The following is a 17,315-nucleotide window of genomic DNA, read 5'->3' as shown; positions in this document are numbered from 1 at the left end:
TGACGAGCCGGAGTAGCAGTGGCAACGGCAGGAAAGCATAGAGGAACAGGTTGTCCCAGGGGAACGAGAAAGCATGGCCCATGCTCCTCGGTTGGGGGAACCTGCTGGCGAACCTCTGGCACTTTAAGTTCGCCGCCGTAGTGAAGAGATCGACCAGGGGTCTGCCCCACAGCCTGAAGAGTCGATCCACTTGATCCTGGCGTAGCTCCCACTCATGGCACGAGCGCAGCTCCCTGCTGAGTGAGTCGGCGATGGTGTTCTTTATCCCTACCAGATGAAAAGGTACCAGAAACATCCCCTGGTCGGTGGCCCCATACCACAGATCCTGGGATTCCTTGGACAGGGCTGGGGATCTGGTTCCACCCTGCTTCCGAATGTAGAACCTTGTGGTGGTGTTGTCGGTGAAGATCCTCACCACCTTGCCCTTGAGGGACGGAAGAAAGGACCTAAGGGCCCAAAACACTGCGTTGAGCTCCAGAATGTTGATATGAAGCTGTTTTTCCTCCGGGAGCCAAAGGCCTCTCGCGTGGAGATTTCCGGTATGCGCTCCCCACCCTTCCAGGGAGGCATCCGTCATCACCGTTACCTGGTGAGCTGGGGTCTGAAAGTCTGCGCCCGCCGTCAGATGAGTGCGGGTGCCCCACCACCGGATCGCTTGCCAGAAGGTCTCGTTGAGCGGTATCCTGTCCTCGAAGCTGCCCGTCGCCTGGGTCCAGCGTGCGTCGAGGAACTCTTGCAGTGGACGCATACGAAGTCTGCACAGGCGTACCAGATAGATGCAGGAGGACATCATCCCGAGAAGGGATTTGATGGATCTCTCCCTGGCTACGTCAGTGGCTAGCAGGCGTTGCACCTTGCCCAGGATGGCTTTCGTATTTTCGTCGGACGGCAAGGCCAGCCGTGCCACTGTGTCGGGCTTGGCTCCCAGAAACAGGGTGACCTGCAAAGGGACCAGGTGGGATTTGGGGAAGTTGATGGAGAACCTCAGGTCCGTGAGTAGCTGGACGGTCTTTGCTGTATGTTATACGGCGAGCTCCTTTGTCCTAGCTCAGATGAGCCAGTCGTCCAGGTAGGGATAGACGTGGATCCCTTGCAGGCGAAGCCACACCACCACCGGTGCTAGGCACTTGGTGAATACCCTGGGTGCCGACTTTAATCCTAACGGGAGGGCCTTCAACTGGTAGTGCCGTCCTTGGACCACGAACCTGAGGAACTTCCGGTGTCCTTTTAGAATGGGGATGTGGAAGTAGGCATCCTCGAAATCTTCCTCCTCCAGCTGTCCCAGCACATGCTGGAGGGTGACCATCTGGAACTTCTGAGCCTTGATGTACTTGTTCAGTCGCCGCAGATCCAGGATGGGACGCCAACCTCCTGTCTTCTTTATGAGAAATTATCTTGAGTAGACCCCCGAAGTCTCTTTGGGACGAGCTCGATGGCACCTTTCTTGAGCATCGCCCTTACCTCCAGCAGCAGCTGGGGTACGTGGTTTTCCTTCCTGGCCACGGGTGGCACGCAAGGGCACTTCTTTAGAAACTCGAGGGCGTGCCCCTGGGCCAGGGTATCCAGCACCCAACGGTCGGTGGAGATGGACTCCCACACGCTGATGAAGTTCGCTAGCCGGCCTCCCACCGGGGTGCCTCGGTGGGGGCCCAACGCCACGGTCGGTTCAGTCCTGTTTCGAGGCCGCCTTGACCTCCCTGGCAACGACGGCGGGAACCTCCAGACTTGCCCCATCCTCTATAGGCCTCCTGCAACTAGGAACGGGCCGTTTGACGGTAGGTAGAGGAGCCGCTGCCAGAACCTTTGGAGGCCCCTTGCTTGCCTCTGGTGTTCCGAAAGGACGGCCGTCGTTGCTGGAGAACTCCCAGGGCCCGGGCTTTCTCAGTGCCAGTTTTTGATGGCTTGCAGGGACTCATCGACTGTCTTCCCAAACAGGTTGTTCCCGTCGAAGGGCATGTCCGACACTTTGGCTTGTACGTCCTGGCGGACATCCGTCGCCTTAAGCCATCCGCGCCGTCTGAGGCAAACACTGTTGCCCAACTGGCGGAAACCGGTGTCAGCAATGTCCGTCGCCTTGCAGGATTTCCAGGGCTTCTGCCCTCTTGTCGTCCGGCAGGAAGTCCAACAAGGGAGCGATTTTATACTAAAGTTCCCTGTTGTAACGGGCAACGATAGCCAGGTCGTTGGCCGCCTTAATCGTCGTCGCCGCCGCTGACGTGATGACTCGTCGTCCCATCGCGTCGAGCTTCTTTCCCTCGCCGTCCGGCGGTGAAGTCGATGCCGATGCCCCCCTGCCTTCTTCCTGGCCGCCGCCGAGACGACTGAATCCGGGTTCGGCTGTGCTCTAAGGCATAGAGGGGCCACGTCGGGGACCTGGTACTTCTTTTCATATCGGTCCCTTTTTGCTGGCGTTGTGGACGGGTTCTTGAGGAGGGAGAGCCCCTCGTCCCAGATGTCATCCAGTAGAGGTACCGCAAAGACCGTCTTCCTCTTGGTCTCACGACGTTGATAAAGGAACCCCTCCTTCTTTTCTTCGGGGCAGAGCTGGAATAGCTCGGATGCCCTGGAGATCATCGCATGGAAGGATCCAATCTCGTCGGGCGGGGAAGCCTGGGGAGGGGGGGGTGACGGGAGGTCCACCCCGCCGTCGCCACCCTCGTTGTCCGTGCCCGTGTCATCCCCGCGGACCGTGGACGGGGAGGGGGGTTAAGCAGGCCTCGAGGGCTGGAAGGGTGCAGGAGGATGTGTTCTTTTCCTCTTGGGTGGTGGACTTCCCGACTGCCCTGTCCCTGGCTCCTCTGTCGGGCCTGGCTCCGGCTCCTCCGTCGGGTGTAAAGGCAATCTAGTCCTTATTTCAGAGCATAAGGATTGAATTGCCATCAAAATGGCCACTGAGTTGTCCTGCGGCACTGGCTGCGACGGGAGCGACGGTTGGTCTGTGGTCCCGTTGGCGCCGCCGTCGCTTCTGTCGTCCCCCTCGTCAGGATGCCTCTCGACGGGCTGGTCCTCCTCCATACCCATGTCGTGGCTCTCGGGGGCTTCGACAAGTTCCTCCTCGGAGGTTGTGTCTGAATCCACGACGGCCACTGGCCCCCCCCCTCTTTCTCCGCCGGGGGCTTCATCGGGGTTCTTTCGATGGGCTTGAAAGATGCCTCTCTCCGAGGTGGCAGGGAGACTCTGGGCCCCGAGGCCGCTACCACAGGTGTAACCTCTGCAGGCTGCGCCAGGGTTGCCGCGACCTCCTCGATAGAGGCCATGGCTGGGTGAATCAAGGCCTTAGTCACCAACTGCGTGCTTGTGGCCTTCACCTTGAGGGAGGGCTCCCCGCCTCGCTCCCCCTCAGCCGAAATCTTCGAGATCAACCGGGACCTCTCCAGAAGGTTGGCCGGGTTCTCGGATTTCCTCTTACCCGAGCCAGAGCGTTGGCTCGTGGTCGATGGCGCCGGGGAGGATGCGCCCTGCCTGGCAGCCGAGGAGCCCGACCATTCGGCGCTCCCGGTGCCTGCGGTGCTTAGCCTTCTGTTGGGCCCCCGTCGCCGGGGCACCCTCACAGGACTTTGAAGACCGCTTGGATTTCTTCTTTTTCTTCTCACCTGACGGGCTCTTTCCCTCCAGCCAGTTGGTGAGACGAAGATGGCGGTCCCTCATGGTCCGCTCCGACATGTTCCCGCAAAATGCACAGTCCTCCTCCACGTGCGTTTTGTCCTCGTGAAGACAGTAGAGGCATAAGGAATGCTCGTCTTCCTTGAACACATTATGCAACTGGCATCCGGGGTAGGCCCTGAACAGCTTCACTGGCATCGAGCTCCCTTTATCCTGGGCCATGTCCAGGGTAGGCCTCAGAAACTTCTGGAATCCTCCAAAAGCGTTGTTCGACGAAATCGTCACCCTTGAGGGGCGTAGAAACTTCCGAAACTGGTCCCCGTTCATCGGATATAAGGACGGTGGAGCTTGAGGCTCAATTTAACCAAAAAATTAGAAATTCTCTTTGAAAAAGCACGAAAAAGCTCGAGAGCTACAGCACGAGGACTCCCAACACTTGAACGTGCGGTAAAAATCTGAGGATGGCTGCCGGAGGCGGGGCTTAGGGAGAGGGCAGTCATTGGCTGTGGGCAGTATGACCCAGAGATCAGTGATTGGTTACTACTAGGAAAGACAGATCAGAAACGAAACTGATACTGATTTTTTTCTGTACAGAGAATTCCCAGCCTGACGACGGGGAATATTCATGAGCATGTGAATCCATGCCAGACCCCATGCTGGAGAAGCTGGATTTTCGGGAGTTGGGCCTAATCATGAAAGGGCCAATATGTAATTGGGGTTATTTGGAAAATTTAGTTAAGTTGCTCAAAAACTGCTCTGGAAGATAGTTGGGCTGGAATGTGGAAAACCGCAAATTAAATTGTCAATAAAATGTGGAGCGCTCCAGCATAGAACAAAAAAATAACAGATTAGTATTTATCTGAAAAAAGGATATTACAACAGAAGCTTTGCACAACAGGCCCTGCTTATGTTGCACAGGATGCTGATCTCTGGGTGACTCAAAGGGCGAGCAATAGTATTAGACCATAACACGGGCCAGCTGGTGGCGGGAGAAGATATTTTCAATTGGGGACAATGTAGACAGATACTTAAAACTTTTCTCGGGAGAACTGTGTTGGAGGATTGCTCCTGATGTATGGAACAAACTGAACCAAAAGACAAGCCTGGGAAAGGGCACACACTATTTCTAACCTTAATGGGGGAAAAAGAGGTAAACAGCATACATGATGCAAGGATTTTGTACCAACAAACCTTGTACTTATTTGATCAAAATCTGTAATCTAGGCCTAAGGAGATTTCTTAGCTACCTACGGCTCAACATCCTACCTACATATGAATATGTTGGCGGATGGTTGAAGGTACCCTATGATGACAGGAATTGTAGAATGTGTCATACTGCGATTGAGACATCACGACATGTACTAACACAGTGACCCAATTTCAATATCAAAAAGGGTACCAAGCTTTTGTCTCACAGATATTGGATGTGCAGGACGACCAGTTCTGGAACACACTTACTGGGGCTACTTCATTAGTGATTACTAGTGCAGCATACTATATTTGGAAGGAAGTATTGAGAATGGTAGAAGGGACTTCTGATGTGTAGTCCCAATTTACCCTTTTACTTATGGAATCTGCGATAGTGTTCTGGTTTTTGGATTCAGTGAGGCTCTCGTCTAACCACCAAGTTCGTCTGAGATGCTGAATTGTTTTTACTTGCTAAGTAATATTGGTTTCATGAACACTGTCTACATACCCATTGGTTTTTAGAATGTATGTGATACTATGTGATCATTTTATTAGGATTAATTGAATTCTTGATGAAATGTATACTGTAATTTGGCAACTTTTAAAGGATGATGTAATGGGGCCATAGTCATTATGTAAAAAAAAGGTGGATATTATTCCAGCAAGATCTTTCCTTTTAAATTGTATTTTTTCTCTAGGATTACTTTGAAGAGGTTGCCTTTTTATTGATCTATGTGATGGATGAGGAGTCATCCTCAACATTAGAGAAGCATTGTTCCGCCTCACTTAGCACAACTATTCAACCTCTCCTAGATGGACCCTGCCTTACAGGGCAGATATTCTCTAGAACAGCATACAGTTAAGGAAACACTGCACGAATGTCTCCATCACTATCCTCTAAATCCGTTTGGTGGTCCACATTTTTAGCCAGGAGAACTTGTTTCTTGTGTCACAACACAACCAAAAGAACTCTGAAGATATTGTTCAACGCATTTGCTGACAAGCGCAACAGGTTGGAATTGGATGAACGCCTAGTAGGACAGGGAGGGAATGTCCCAAACAAAACAGGATGAGCAATCTGCTTGGGCTGATCAATCACTGTATAGGAAGAGAATACATGATAAGTGTCAGGGTTGCCAAGGTGGACAAACGGGCTTCCTAGTTCTAACAGTCCATTTATTGGTTGGGAATGGTCTAATGGTCCCAGCTATAACTGAAAAGGGTTAATAGAAAATGACTCCAGGACTTTGCGCCTGTTAGTCATAGATGTTTGTACTCTATTCTGCAAAGCTACCCTTAATGATAACATGTGTGAAAGTGACTTTCAATTCGAGCCTAGCCAACACGAGTGATATTTCTCTATTATGGAAGGAATTGTGGGATTAATCCCAATTAAAAGGAATACTACTAGCTCAACGAGAGAAAAGACACAATATTACATTGGTTTTGCGAATAGCACAGTTTCACTGCAATTTGTTGATTTAGTCGTGAATAGTAGCTCAGATTTGAGAAAGGCTCTGCTGAGCTGAAACAAGTGTTATCATTCAGGGGACCTTTACGGAATAGAGTACAAACATCTATGACTTACTGGCGCAGAGTCCTGCAGTCATTTTCTATTAACTATTAATTAACGGGTTAGGCTTTATACCATTGTACTCCAGTGAACTGCGACACTCTTTCATGCATGGACTTACCACAAACAAGAACATTCGTTTTCTATAATTTGAACATTGTGGTCATCAAGATATTTTGGTTGATTAATGAGTCGCCCAGCAGACCAGCTGTGCAAAAAGCCAAACCCTTCTACTTTTTCATAACTGAAAAGGGGACACATCTTTAAACAGCGTTAGAATGCAACATTTAATTTATGTAAAGGGCTATCTAAAGCACTCCATTTTCCCTACTCCACAAAATATAGTCTCAGGGAAACGGTGTCCAGCGTGTTTCTTGATTTTTCTTGCTACAGATACTTTCACAATCTGGCAGCAGGTCTCACTTCTAGATTTCGGGGCGGGAAAACACCACACTCCTACCAGCAAGCACTTCTTCCTACCCTTACTGAGGTAGATAAGTTATCAGCAACGATCTCCCTTGCAGTTTATTACCTTTAGCTTCCCAGCAAATACCTATTCACCTTTGCCCGGGACTGTGCCAGGTCATGTTATCACCCACTGACCAAGGACGGTTTCTCAGATTGCCCCCCTCTGGTTGCCTCTTTTTTTTTTATCACTTAGCACGCTTTCGGTGGCCTGGCCTCTGTAGTCTCTCTAGGCTCCTGGACCCTTTTGACCCTTGGCTCAGAGTTCACCTATACTCTTGCTTCCCTACTCCCAGACTGCGGAAACGGAACCTTTTTTTTTTTAATACTGCTGAGCAAGGTGTCTACTGCTTTGTTGGCAGGTGGTTCCCTGCAGTGATTTGGGAATCAGACTTTGTATTTCAGAGGGCACGAAAGAGAGTGAGAGACCAGCACTTTCCTTAGAGAGTTTAGGGTCCGGTGAGTGTTTTGTATGTACAACCCCGGCTGCTCTGGATGGGGCAGGTTGTGTTTTTCTGGCTGAGTGAGGGACGGGGGGGAGGTACTATTACTATATAGCATATACCTGTATGACAAGTACCCTATCAGTGGTACTTGTCATACATCACAACTGCTCGTCTCTGGAAACAGAACCGGTAGTCCCATTTAAAGCAACGGCATTCCTCCATACTAGATATTTGAGTTGTGTGGAGGTTTTCTCAAGGCCTGACTGGCATGCCATGGATATTTCCTCTGTGGCCTCGCAGTACTGTAGACAAGTGTGTTATTACCCAGCAACAGAATAAAGGAAAGATAGCAAAAGTGGACAGAGGGGTGCACCCACCTCCTTGGGGTCCCCTCAACAACCTGCAAGTCATTGTTATCAGTTACCAAGGTGTGGGGGATTTGGATATGTTTAAGTCCTGTTTTTGAAGATGCTGAGGATGCATAAAGGCATATATCCCTGCCACAGGGCAGTGGTAAAGTCGTTGGTTAAGGACTTCACACCAAGATTTGGGGTGCCGGTAAGCATAAACAGTGGCCGAGACACCCACTGTACAGGCCAGGTGGTAAAGGAGCTCTGTGCAGCTTTGGAAATTCATTGACAACGCCACTGCCTACACCCTCCTCCCCAGCCAGCATGTGTGAGATAACACCTGAATGGTATATTGGTAAACTAAAGTGGTCAGGTGCATATTCCCTAGTTCTCGTTAGTATGCAAAGTCAGCACAGCAGGAAAATCAGGACCAAGTCTGCACGAGTGACTGATGCACCTTCCATCCTTGCCACCACTGGCTAGAACAGAGACCAATGCCAATTTAAACAACAGTGTACTGCTTAATTACTGGAAAGCTCTGATGAAATGTGTGAGGTTTATCTATTCAGTTGAAGAAAGCACTTCCAAAAGTGCCAGATCAGGTGTGCCACACACAGGTGCTGAGGGACTGGATCTTTGCAAAGGTTCATCAGTAAACGACAGCTTTAGCTCCAGGTGGAAGAGACCCTATAAAGTACATTTATTTGAACGCCATTGTGGGACCATCACCATTACAGAAACAGACAATAGGTAATGATGAAAACAGCGCTGGGTTGTTGCTTGGCAGTGAAGGAACCGCGGATATAGAGGAACATGGTTTTGTGGGATACACTATGTGTTAGGATTTATTCCTACTGGAGAACAAAGTAGAGAGGTCCAAGTACCCTGGGTTGCTATGCCCTTGCTAACTGGGTGCGAGATGAAACGTAGAAGAAAACGTTGTCTACAACTACTATTGTTATGCCTAACTCTGTTTTGCCCATGATCCACCAAACCCTACACTGTTATAAGAGATAAAGTGCAGCAAGTGATGTCCTATTGTATTGTCTGTTTTTTTATTTACAGGAAAGAAAAGTATGCGTACAGCTAATTCAATGCAACATGAATGGTAAAATAGAAAAAAAAATCTGTAGGACAGAACTACTAATCTTCCTCTTCCCCAAGAATCCCAGCTCTTATCGACTCCACGAGGAAGCACACATCGTGGGCAGCTCCTTGTTATTGTGAGATCCATGGTGATGAAAGTACTAACTATTTGACAACCCATTTATTTTTGCAATGATTCCTCGACTGAAAAAATGTGTGTTCTGACAAACGCAGAATTGTATGCAATATGATGCTCTCACCCACTGATACAGATTCTACACTACCCCATTATTCATCACTAACATGAAATATTGTCAGGGACTTGCCACTATCATGGCTCAACACAGTGGTACCCTGCACAGATCAAAAGAGGCAAAAGAGGCAATGAGCCAAAGGTGGACAGAATGAAGGGCTTAACAAGGGTGCACATGGAATGTGCTAGTTTAGCTGCTAAAATGTGTGAACCCTTACAAGGTCATAAGAAAACGTGAAGGCAATGGGTCTTATCAGTGGGGCACAACAGACAAATGTGGAAAGTTGTGGTGCATGCTGTCTCTGATTTAATGCTATGACTGAAACCATGCTAACGAACTTGGTTTTTAATATCACATCTGCAGGCGGCTTGTGCAGACCTTCTTGAACAAATAGTTAGGAACAATCCGTGATGACACCAGCACCAGGATTGGGGGGAAGGGACGAATACCCTAGATTTGTCATAACAAGCAAACTGAAATTAATCATTTATCTGGGGCCACGCCTACTATTTGGATTGGTATTCCTATATGCATATTATTGCTTACTGCCATCTTTCTTTTGTTAAAGAAAGGATTTGTAAAACCTTGTCTACCAACAATTCATTAAGTTGATCAGTCAAGTCTGATTTTTTTTTCAAATCCTCCCCCCCCCCATCTTAGCAGCATAATGGCCCTGCAAACATCAAATGAAGCTTGTGTGCAATCCATGTCCAGACACATTGATAGTTCACCATTTTTAGTATTAGGTAAATAATTCCAATTAATCCTCATTAAATATATGGCATGATATTATTCCCTTGTGCTAGATCTCTTCCCGAACGCATGCTGCTAAACACTTGTCAGGAGTGACCAAACGAACCTTAGCTTACCACAAATTGAATTACGTTATCTTCAATCTGAAAGCCAATCACAAGTACATTGGGTATTTATTACCTAATTGATTAAAACCGTTTAGAAAGTGTGTATGAGTAAGGGTCTGGTTGTATCAATAATATAAAAAACCTCCTACCTCACGGACCAGTCCGTCCCACTTCTGTATTATTGGGGTGTCACTTGGAGATCACTTAGGCCAGTGTGAAATGCATCTTCATCACAAAATAATGTCAGGAAAAGAGTCTTGGTGAATGTGTATATACACAAACCTCAAATAGTTGGTATATCCGTAATACGTATTTAAGATTCTTTGAGAGATCATTTTCCCTTCTCTCAAAGAATCTTAAATACGTATTATGGATATACCAACTATTTGAAGTTTTTGTGATGAAGAGGCACTTTGCCCTGACATAAGCGATCTCCAAGGGACACCCCAATATTACAGAAGTGGGACGGACTGGTCTATTAGTGGATTCACTTTGCTCTGTATAAGATTATTTAAAACAATTCTGCACCAAGCGCGAATATAATCTCATAACATTCACTGTCACATTTACAATTTTATAGAACCGTAGTGGGTGGTTCTCAGTTATTGGGATTTTCGCTGCTGGTCCTTCAATTTCATGGTTAACATAGTTTGGAGAATAGCGCACAGTCACTCGTATCCAACCCACTGCTACGCATATTCTCAAATCAAGCCCATTGCTTGAAAATCTAATTTTGCCTGAGATGGCATATATCTTGGCACGGACTGGCTAGGATTAATTGGTTCCTGACCGGGGAGGAAAGGGGGCTTCCTAGCCAATCAGGAAGCGCAGAATGTGGGCTTTACCTCATGGTAATGACCGCGTTCTCAGATGATGGAGGCCGTCCTCTTCCCTGTCGGGCAACACGCAACTAATCCTGCACCCTTTTCCCCTCAACCTCCCCCCATTTCCACCATCTCCACCCCACGTACCTGCAGCTGCCCCGTTCCTCGTTGGTGCCAGGAACAATTGGTGTTCTGGTGCTTCCCCACCACAGCAATGTCCTTTATGGAAAGGGAAAAGGGACTACATGCAGTTCCCTTCTCTCCTCGTCCGTGGCTCTCCCCAAAAATTCTCCGACATGCCCACTTATCTACATCATTGGCAGACTCTGCAGAGTCATAGAGGTTGCGCATATGAGAATGTTGCCAGTGCTGGTTTGAAGCTTACGGCCCAGTACAGAGGAGAGTGGAGCCTCACCAGAAACTACCTGGACCCGGAGCAGGTTGCCTTTGGGATTCAGTCATTCATCAAGATTTTGAAGACTCCTAAAGAACACAGTCAGTTTGTCCTAAGTGCCCGAGAGGTAACACTGAACGTCTGGCTAGGAACTGAAACACTCAGCAATTCTGGCCTTCAGTATGTCCAAAGCTGCAGTCGATCAACAAACTAAGCCCAGGTCAGATATAAACAGTTGGTGACAAGGTATGGTGTAAAGGTACTAGACAAGGATGCTCTTGTAATGGTAGGGTTTTGGTGAAAATGATAGCTGTATCTGGGTAAAAGTGACCCTCACTCATGACATTCAATTCACTCTGAAGACCCAAGGAGCATGTTATTTTTTCACCAGCTGACACAGATAGGTAAGTTTAACTTATGACAACTCCTTTAATTGGACAAGCCTAGTGCCAGAAAAAATCCTGAACTTGAACTTCTGGTATAAATGCAGATCATTTCTGATTTAAAGCACCAGTTATATCTTATGTAGACCACATACGACACAGAAACAAGTACAATTCATACTGTATATAGGACTGCCAGTATGTGCATTTCAAGAAATGGAGAAATTACTTTCTAGTAATGTTCTTTCTATGGATTCTTCTCCTTTCCGAGAGGGGTTGCAGTAGGACTCTACATTGACTGTCGACTCCCCTTGACTCAACCGTGCCACTCTAGGGACGTGACATGGACGGACAACTTTCTTTTAAAGGAACAGTACTGAAAGCAGCCGTTGACTGTACCCAATGCAAGGAGCATCAAATGTACCTAACACCTTATCGTCATCACCTCAAGTTCTCATCCTATTAGCAGTGAAGAGAAAAGAGCAATAGACCACTTTCCTAGCAGGGCAAGATGGGAGGGCAATGAGGAAATCTGCATGAGAAGAATCCATACACAGAACATATTGGTAAGTCATTTCTTCCTCAACGGATTGCATTCTCCTGCAGAGTCCTCATCTGATAAAACCCTCCTAAAGCAGTAGAGAGTGCAGAGACGGGATGCAAGCCCTCAGATAAGGAAGCTCTGCCACACTACTCTGCCGAATCGAGCGTCGGAACCAGTGGTCAAAGTGTATGAAAAGAAATAGTGGAACCATGTTCCCTGCTGGCCTGTCCTGTTCCTCACAAACCCCATCGCCAAGACCCCTCCCACGCACAATACAAACCCCTAAACACATCTGCTTGCTGTTTAAGGGAACATTCAGTGCAGTGCACTAAAAGTCTTCCTACACGCTTATTTTAAAACAAATTAGTTCTGGAACAGTTTCTTTTTAAAATAAAAGTATAGGAACATTAAAACGTAATTTTAAAAAGTAGAGCCCCGCTCCCGCTCACTTCAACCACTGGTCAGAACCACGTGTCAAATGTAAGTAATAATGCTTAGTGAACGTGTGGCGCGACAATCAAGTGGCTGTTTGACATATCTCTTTCACCGACACACCCCTTTGCAAGGCAGATGATGCTCCCACGCCCCTGGTCGAATGTGCCCTGATGCCTAGTGGCAGACCTTTTCCCGCTCTCCGATAACACTCTGCAAAGCAGACAATTATCCAGTGAGAAATTGTCCGCCTGGACACAGCCAGACACTTCCTTTTGTCACCAGCAAAAAAGGTAATACGAAATTGAGGTCTCAGTCCGGAACCAGAAACTGAGTAGGCAGGAACCTATTTACAAGGCCTTTCAGAAATTGGGTCATTAACGGAACCGTGAAGAAGGAACCCCTGATCTGGTGACCTGTTAACACAGACAAAGCAGCCAAGTGTAGCTCTTAACTGTGCCTTTCTGAAGAATTGCTGAGGACAGAAGGAACTTCATAACTGCAGTGGTGGGACAAGTGATTCCACCTGCACCCGTACAATGATCTCGTAAAAAAGTCTGCGCGCAGCTAGTAACACCTCAATTACCTCTTCTGAGAGTCCTAGTCATCATACCTCATCCACTCAAGAGCCACATAAGTAAATTGATGGACTTCGGGTTCAGTTGGGGCACCCGACTGGGATAGGAGGCCCAGCTGGAGAGGCAGGCAGATGGCCAAGCTCCGAGTAGCATGCTATCCTCGCCCAGTTGGGGCGATCAAGATGGCTAGAAACCTCCTGATAACCCACGGGATGATGGGTATCAGTAGAAATGCATAGTGGAAGTCGAAGGTCCCACTCCACCAGATTGCGTCCCCTAGTGCACCCTTCACTGAGAATTCCCTCAAGCAGAACCGTCTGCCCTTCGATTTGGCTCTTGTGGCAAAAAAGATCCACTGACGGGGTACTCCACAGGGCAAAGATCTCTTCCTGGCCCACTTCCCACTCATGTGAGACATTGCTCTGCCTGCTCAGAGCGCCTAACAACGCATTCTCTGGCACACCAAATGGGGGGGGGGGCTGCATCGAAAATCCTGTTCTACAGTAATCAGAACCATAGCTGCAACGCCTCCCTGCATAGGGGCAAGCTCCCCTCCCCCCCCCCTTACCACTGTTGAGATAATGCATGGCCACTGTGTTGTCCATCAGGACAAGGATGCGTTTCCCTCTGAGGGAAGGCGCAAAGGTCATCAGGACTAACATGATCGGCTGCAACTCCAGTCTGTAGATATGCCACCAGCATTCCATTGGCAACCGAAGGCCAATCACCTGCATAACCCCCACAGTGAGTGCCATCACCCCAATGTTGGGTGTCCTGACCCACGTGTGAGCTATCATGCTGCAACATTTGGTGCTGTGGGCTTAGAAAATCCAAGATGGCCAAAAAGCCCACATGTGCGCCAGAATCCAGGAGAACCACGCAGTTTGTGCGCACACCAAAATGGTTACCTAACTTGCCACCCACCAGTGTAAAGAAAGATCTTTGTGAACAAAATCCACTGTTACTGATGTCAAAAAGTTGCTGAAATCGTGGCTCATCGGACCACTTTAAAGATTCAACCCTTTTGTGGGGTTCCACATAACCATTTTACTGTAAGGAGCCCCATCAAAACAATGTTAAGCAAGGATTATTTACTACCATGTAAGAACCATTCCTGTTTGGAATGCATTAATCCAAGAAAGATCCCAAAAATGGATGCAGTAGCAACAAAATCCTCAAGGTGGCGCTAGCTGTCTAAAAACCGACAGGAGAACTGAGTGCAGTTTCTGACAAAGGAATTTGACTCAGCTGACTTCAAAGGCTGCATTTTAATCAAAAATTAGCCACCTGCTGTTCCCAGAGGCCAGAAGCCTGGCAAACCCTCTCACCTCAAGAGATTCACACCACAGCCCAGTATATCACATGGTCATAATAACCAAATGCAAAGTGACCCCCTGGTCTGCTGACCTCAGACTCCTGGAGACCACACAATAGGCTCTTGCACTTGAATAGAATATGTTGATTTTGACTGTTTCCTGTCAACAAAGGCCTGCCTGCCAGCAGAGGCATGGTCACTGACCCACCCAAGTCTTGGAGGCGGACTCCAACACTCTGAGAACTGAATTGAAAGCAAAATATATATTTTACAGAAACACTGATAACACTTTGTAATCAAATGACAGGAATGTATAACTTTGAGAGCCTTAATTTAAAAAAAGTACCTTCGATTCAAGCCCAAACTCCAATTTGTGTGATGTTCTGGGGCAAAACCCTGCCATTTATTGATACTACAGACTCTGTGTTTAGGCTAGAGACATGGGAATTTACTGGAGTATGTATGGACAGGCCGTGTATATGTGTATGATTTTTAATGAAAAACCAATATTGCAAAACCAGTTAAAAAACGCAAAATGTTGCCATTTCTGGATGCGAGCTCTTAGAAACATCAGAGTTTGAACAGAGTATACCTCATGTGATACGTGATGGGTGAATGTAATTTCAAACCACTGTATATCTATGAAATATGTCTTTAGGCCAAATATAGATTTGTGTGTAATTTGACAGGTGAGTGTCCTTTCTGCAAGCCATTAAATGACATCATTCTGACACACAATCCTGCTCTCCAGTGAGAACGCAAAGAATTCTCCAACCTATCAGAACTCTGAAGGGGTTGGGCCTAGAAAGCTAGCCTCTCCACCCACTTTCAAAACACATAAAAAGAGACTGCTGGGACAGGTAGAGACATTCAATTCCATTTGCTGCGGACCATGCTGACCGACGACTTCACATCCAGAGATCCAGACTTTAAATCCATCAATCTCCAGAACCTGTAGCAGTACCCAGAAGGCAGTGTTACATCCAGAATCCAGAGAGGCTAGACCAGCAGAGCAGAGCAGAGCTGACCCAGATCACTGAAGTGCCGAGACCAGAACCGGAGTCCAGTCCAAAACCTGACCAGATCCGTGACGAGGCCTATTTCAAAAATATATTGCGAGTACCTAGCAGAACTGTGCAGAACCAATCTCTTAGTTAAAATAATATAATCCAAACTATTTTAATCTAACCAGAACTGCCTCCTGTCACCTGTCATTTGCAAAGCTGTCACCTGTCATTTTCTAGCTGCAAGCTGTAACCTGTCGCTTTGAACTTTTAAAATTTCAAATCCGAAAAACAACCTTCACAAAATCGTTCATAACTCCGACAAGCCTAGAACCGACTTCCTACTCCTTATACTTTCTCCGCAATCACGATTCACGCATTCGCGAATTTTGCCGCGATTTGCGATTTGGCCCGATTTCTTTACTGTAAAAATCAAAAGCTTTTGCCTGAACTGCTCAAATTTCGTTTGCCTCTTAAGAACCATCCCTGAATCATTGCTAGAGTGAGCCTGAACTGATATTAACTAGATACCACTCACCCTGAACCTCCTGAAGGGAATTAAAAGCAGTTTCAGCATAGTTCTCACTGCATTGTCACCATATTCAAAGCATTTTGCCTGTGTTTCAAAACTCCTAATGTTGTATAAGCTGCTGAGGGGGAATTTAACTGAATTCTATTTGATTGCATTTCTAAGAACTGTGTGCTCTCCTCTTCATTTCCTTACATTGCATAAGGGGGGGGGTGGATTGCCAGAGAAAAGTGATTACATTGTTTTGTTGAAATCATATTGAGTATTTTCTATATTGCATTTTCATTCAACATTGCATCCATCTGAAACTAGATAAAGCATTCTCTACCACCTTATTCTTCTGTTCCTATTCCCAAGCGTGCTACCTCATCTTTCATACTACTCCTGGGTAATCAAATCAGTTTATTGGTAGAACATTACCCATTGTTGTTCACTGCTCATGTTCTGAAGTGTGATATTAATTATTAATTTATTATAAAGTGTGATATATATATATATATTGTTTACATTTTCAAATAAACCGTTTAAACTTGCAAAACAGAACTACTTCTTGGCTCAGTGGAGTCAGGGGGGTTCCAAGAGAGGGGGGTTATATAGGGGTAGTCATCCAGAACTCATGAACTGGACATAAAGATATATCAATAAGGGTTTCCATTCAGTATCCCAGACTAGGCATTGACTTAGCTGTAGTGCTGGATTGAATCCTCTTACAAAGTGGGGGCTCGAGCCGGACGTCTGGGTTAGATTTATCACTTGTGCAGATTAATACAGTGTGCTAACTGACAGGAGACATACATCCGGTCGGATCACCACGCTGTGTTACGCTGTAAAGCACTCCTCAAAGGAAAGCTCTAAGGAAACGGTCTGTTTTGCAAAAATAAAATACAAACTTCTGTAAGTCAGGAAGGAACTCAAATTCCAGAATGACGACACTGGTAGACATCAAAATAGCCAGAGAGCACTTCTTACATAAGCTATTTGTGAGAGGTGAGTGGACTCATCAGGACGAAACGGTCTGGTTGCAGGCAATCGCGCAACAGGTCACTGAAACAGGGTCAGATATCGGGGTCCCCTACATGTGGCCCTGAGTGAACTATACATGGCCCCTAAGGCCAAGGATGAGCACAACAAGATTGCCAGGGTAGCGACATATTTATATTTACATATAGGAGCCATGCAGGACAAATGTGCTGAAGGCCAAGATCTGGCGAGTAGGCAACTACTGGCATTACAGAAGGCCCAATCTGATATGGACTCTTCTGAGCAGAGGCTGCTCAGGAGCCAGGAGTCAGGAAATGACAGCAGACGGTACATCACTAAAATAAAGGAGGATATGGATGTGCTGCCACAGGAAAAGGCGGACCAGGATACCAGATTTCTGGCCTTGCAGAAGGAGTACCAAGAAGGTTTGGACTCCCTACTGCAGAGCCAGAAAAAGCTGGAACAACAGTTAGACTTCAATAGGGCATGTGCTGAGCAGGTAGTCA

At 47.2% G+C, this 17,315-nt stretch overlaps 1 protein-coding gene across 1 annotated transcript in view; it reads right to left on the bottom strand.

The window, feature by feature from the left end:
• TXNDC11 (thioredoxin domain containing 11) overlaps window positions 1-17,315 on the bottom strand; it is a 1,034,390-nt gene that overhangs the window by 6,484 nt on the left and 1,010,591 nt on the right. The window lies entirely within an intron of this gene.

This window comes from Ambystoma mexicanum, chromosome 2q (assembly GCF_040938575.1).
Source record: "Ambystoma mexicanum isolate Mex_15411 chromosome 2q, UKY_AmexF1_1, whole genome shotgun sequence".
Classification (NCBI taxonomy): domain Eukaryota; kingdom Metazoa; phylum Chordata; class Amphibia; order Caudata; family Ambystomatidae; genus Ambystoma; species Ambystoma mexicanum.
Note: the sequence above shows the minus strand (reverse complement) of the source record. Positions and strands in the feature narration are given on the sequence as shown.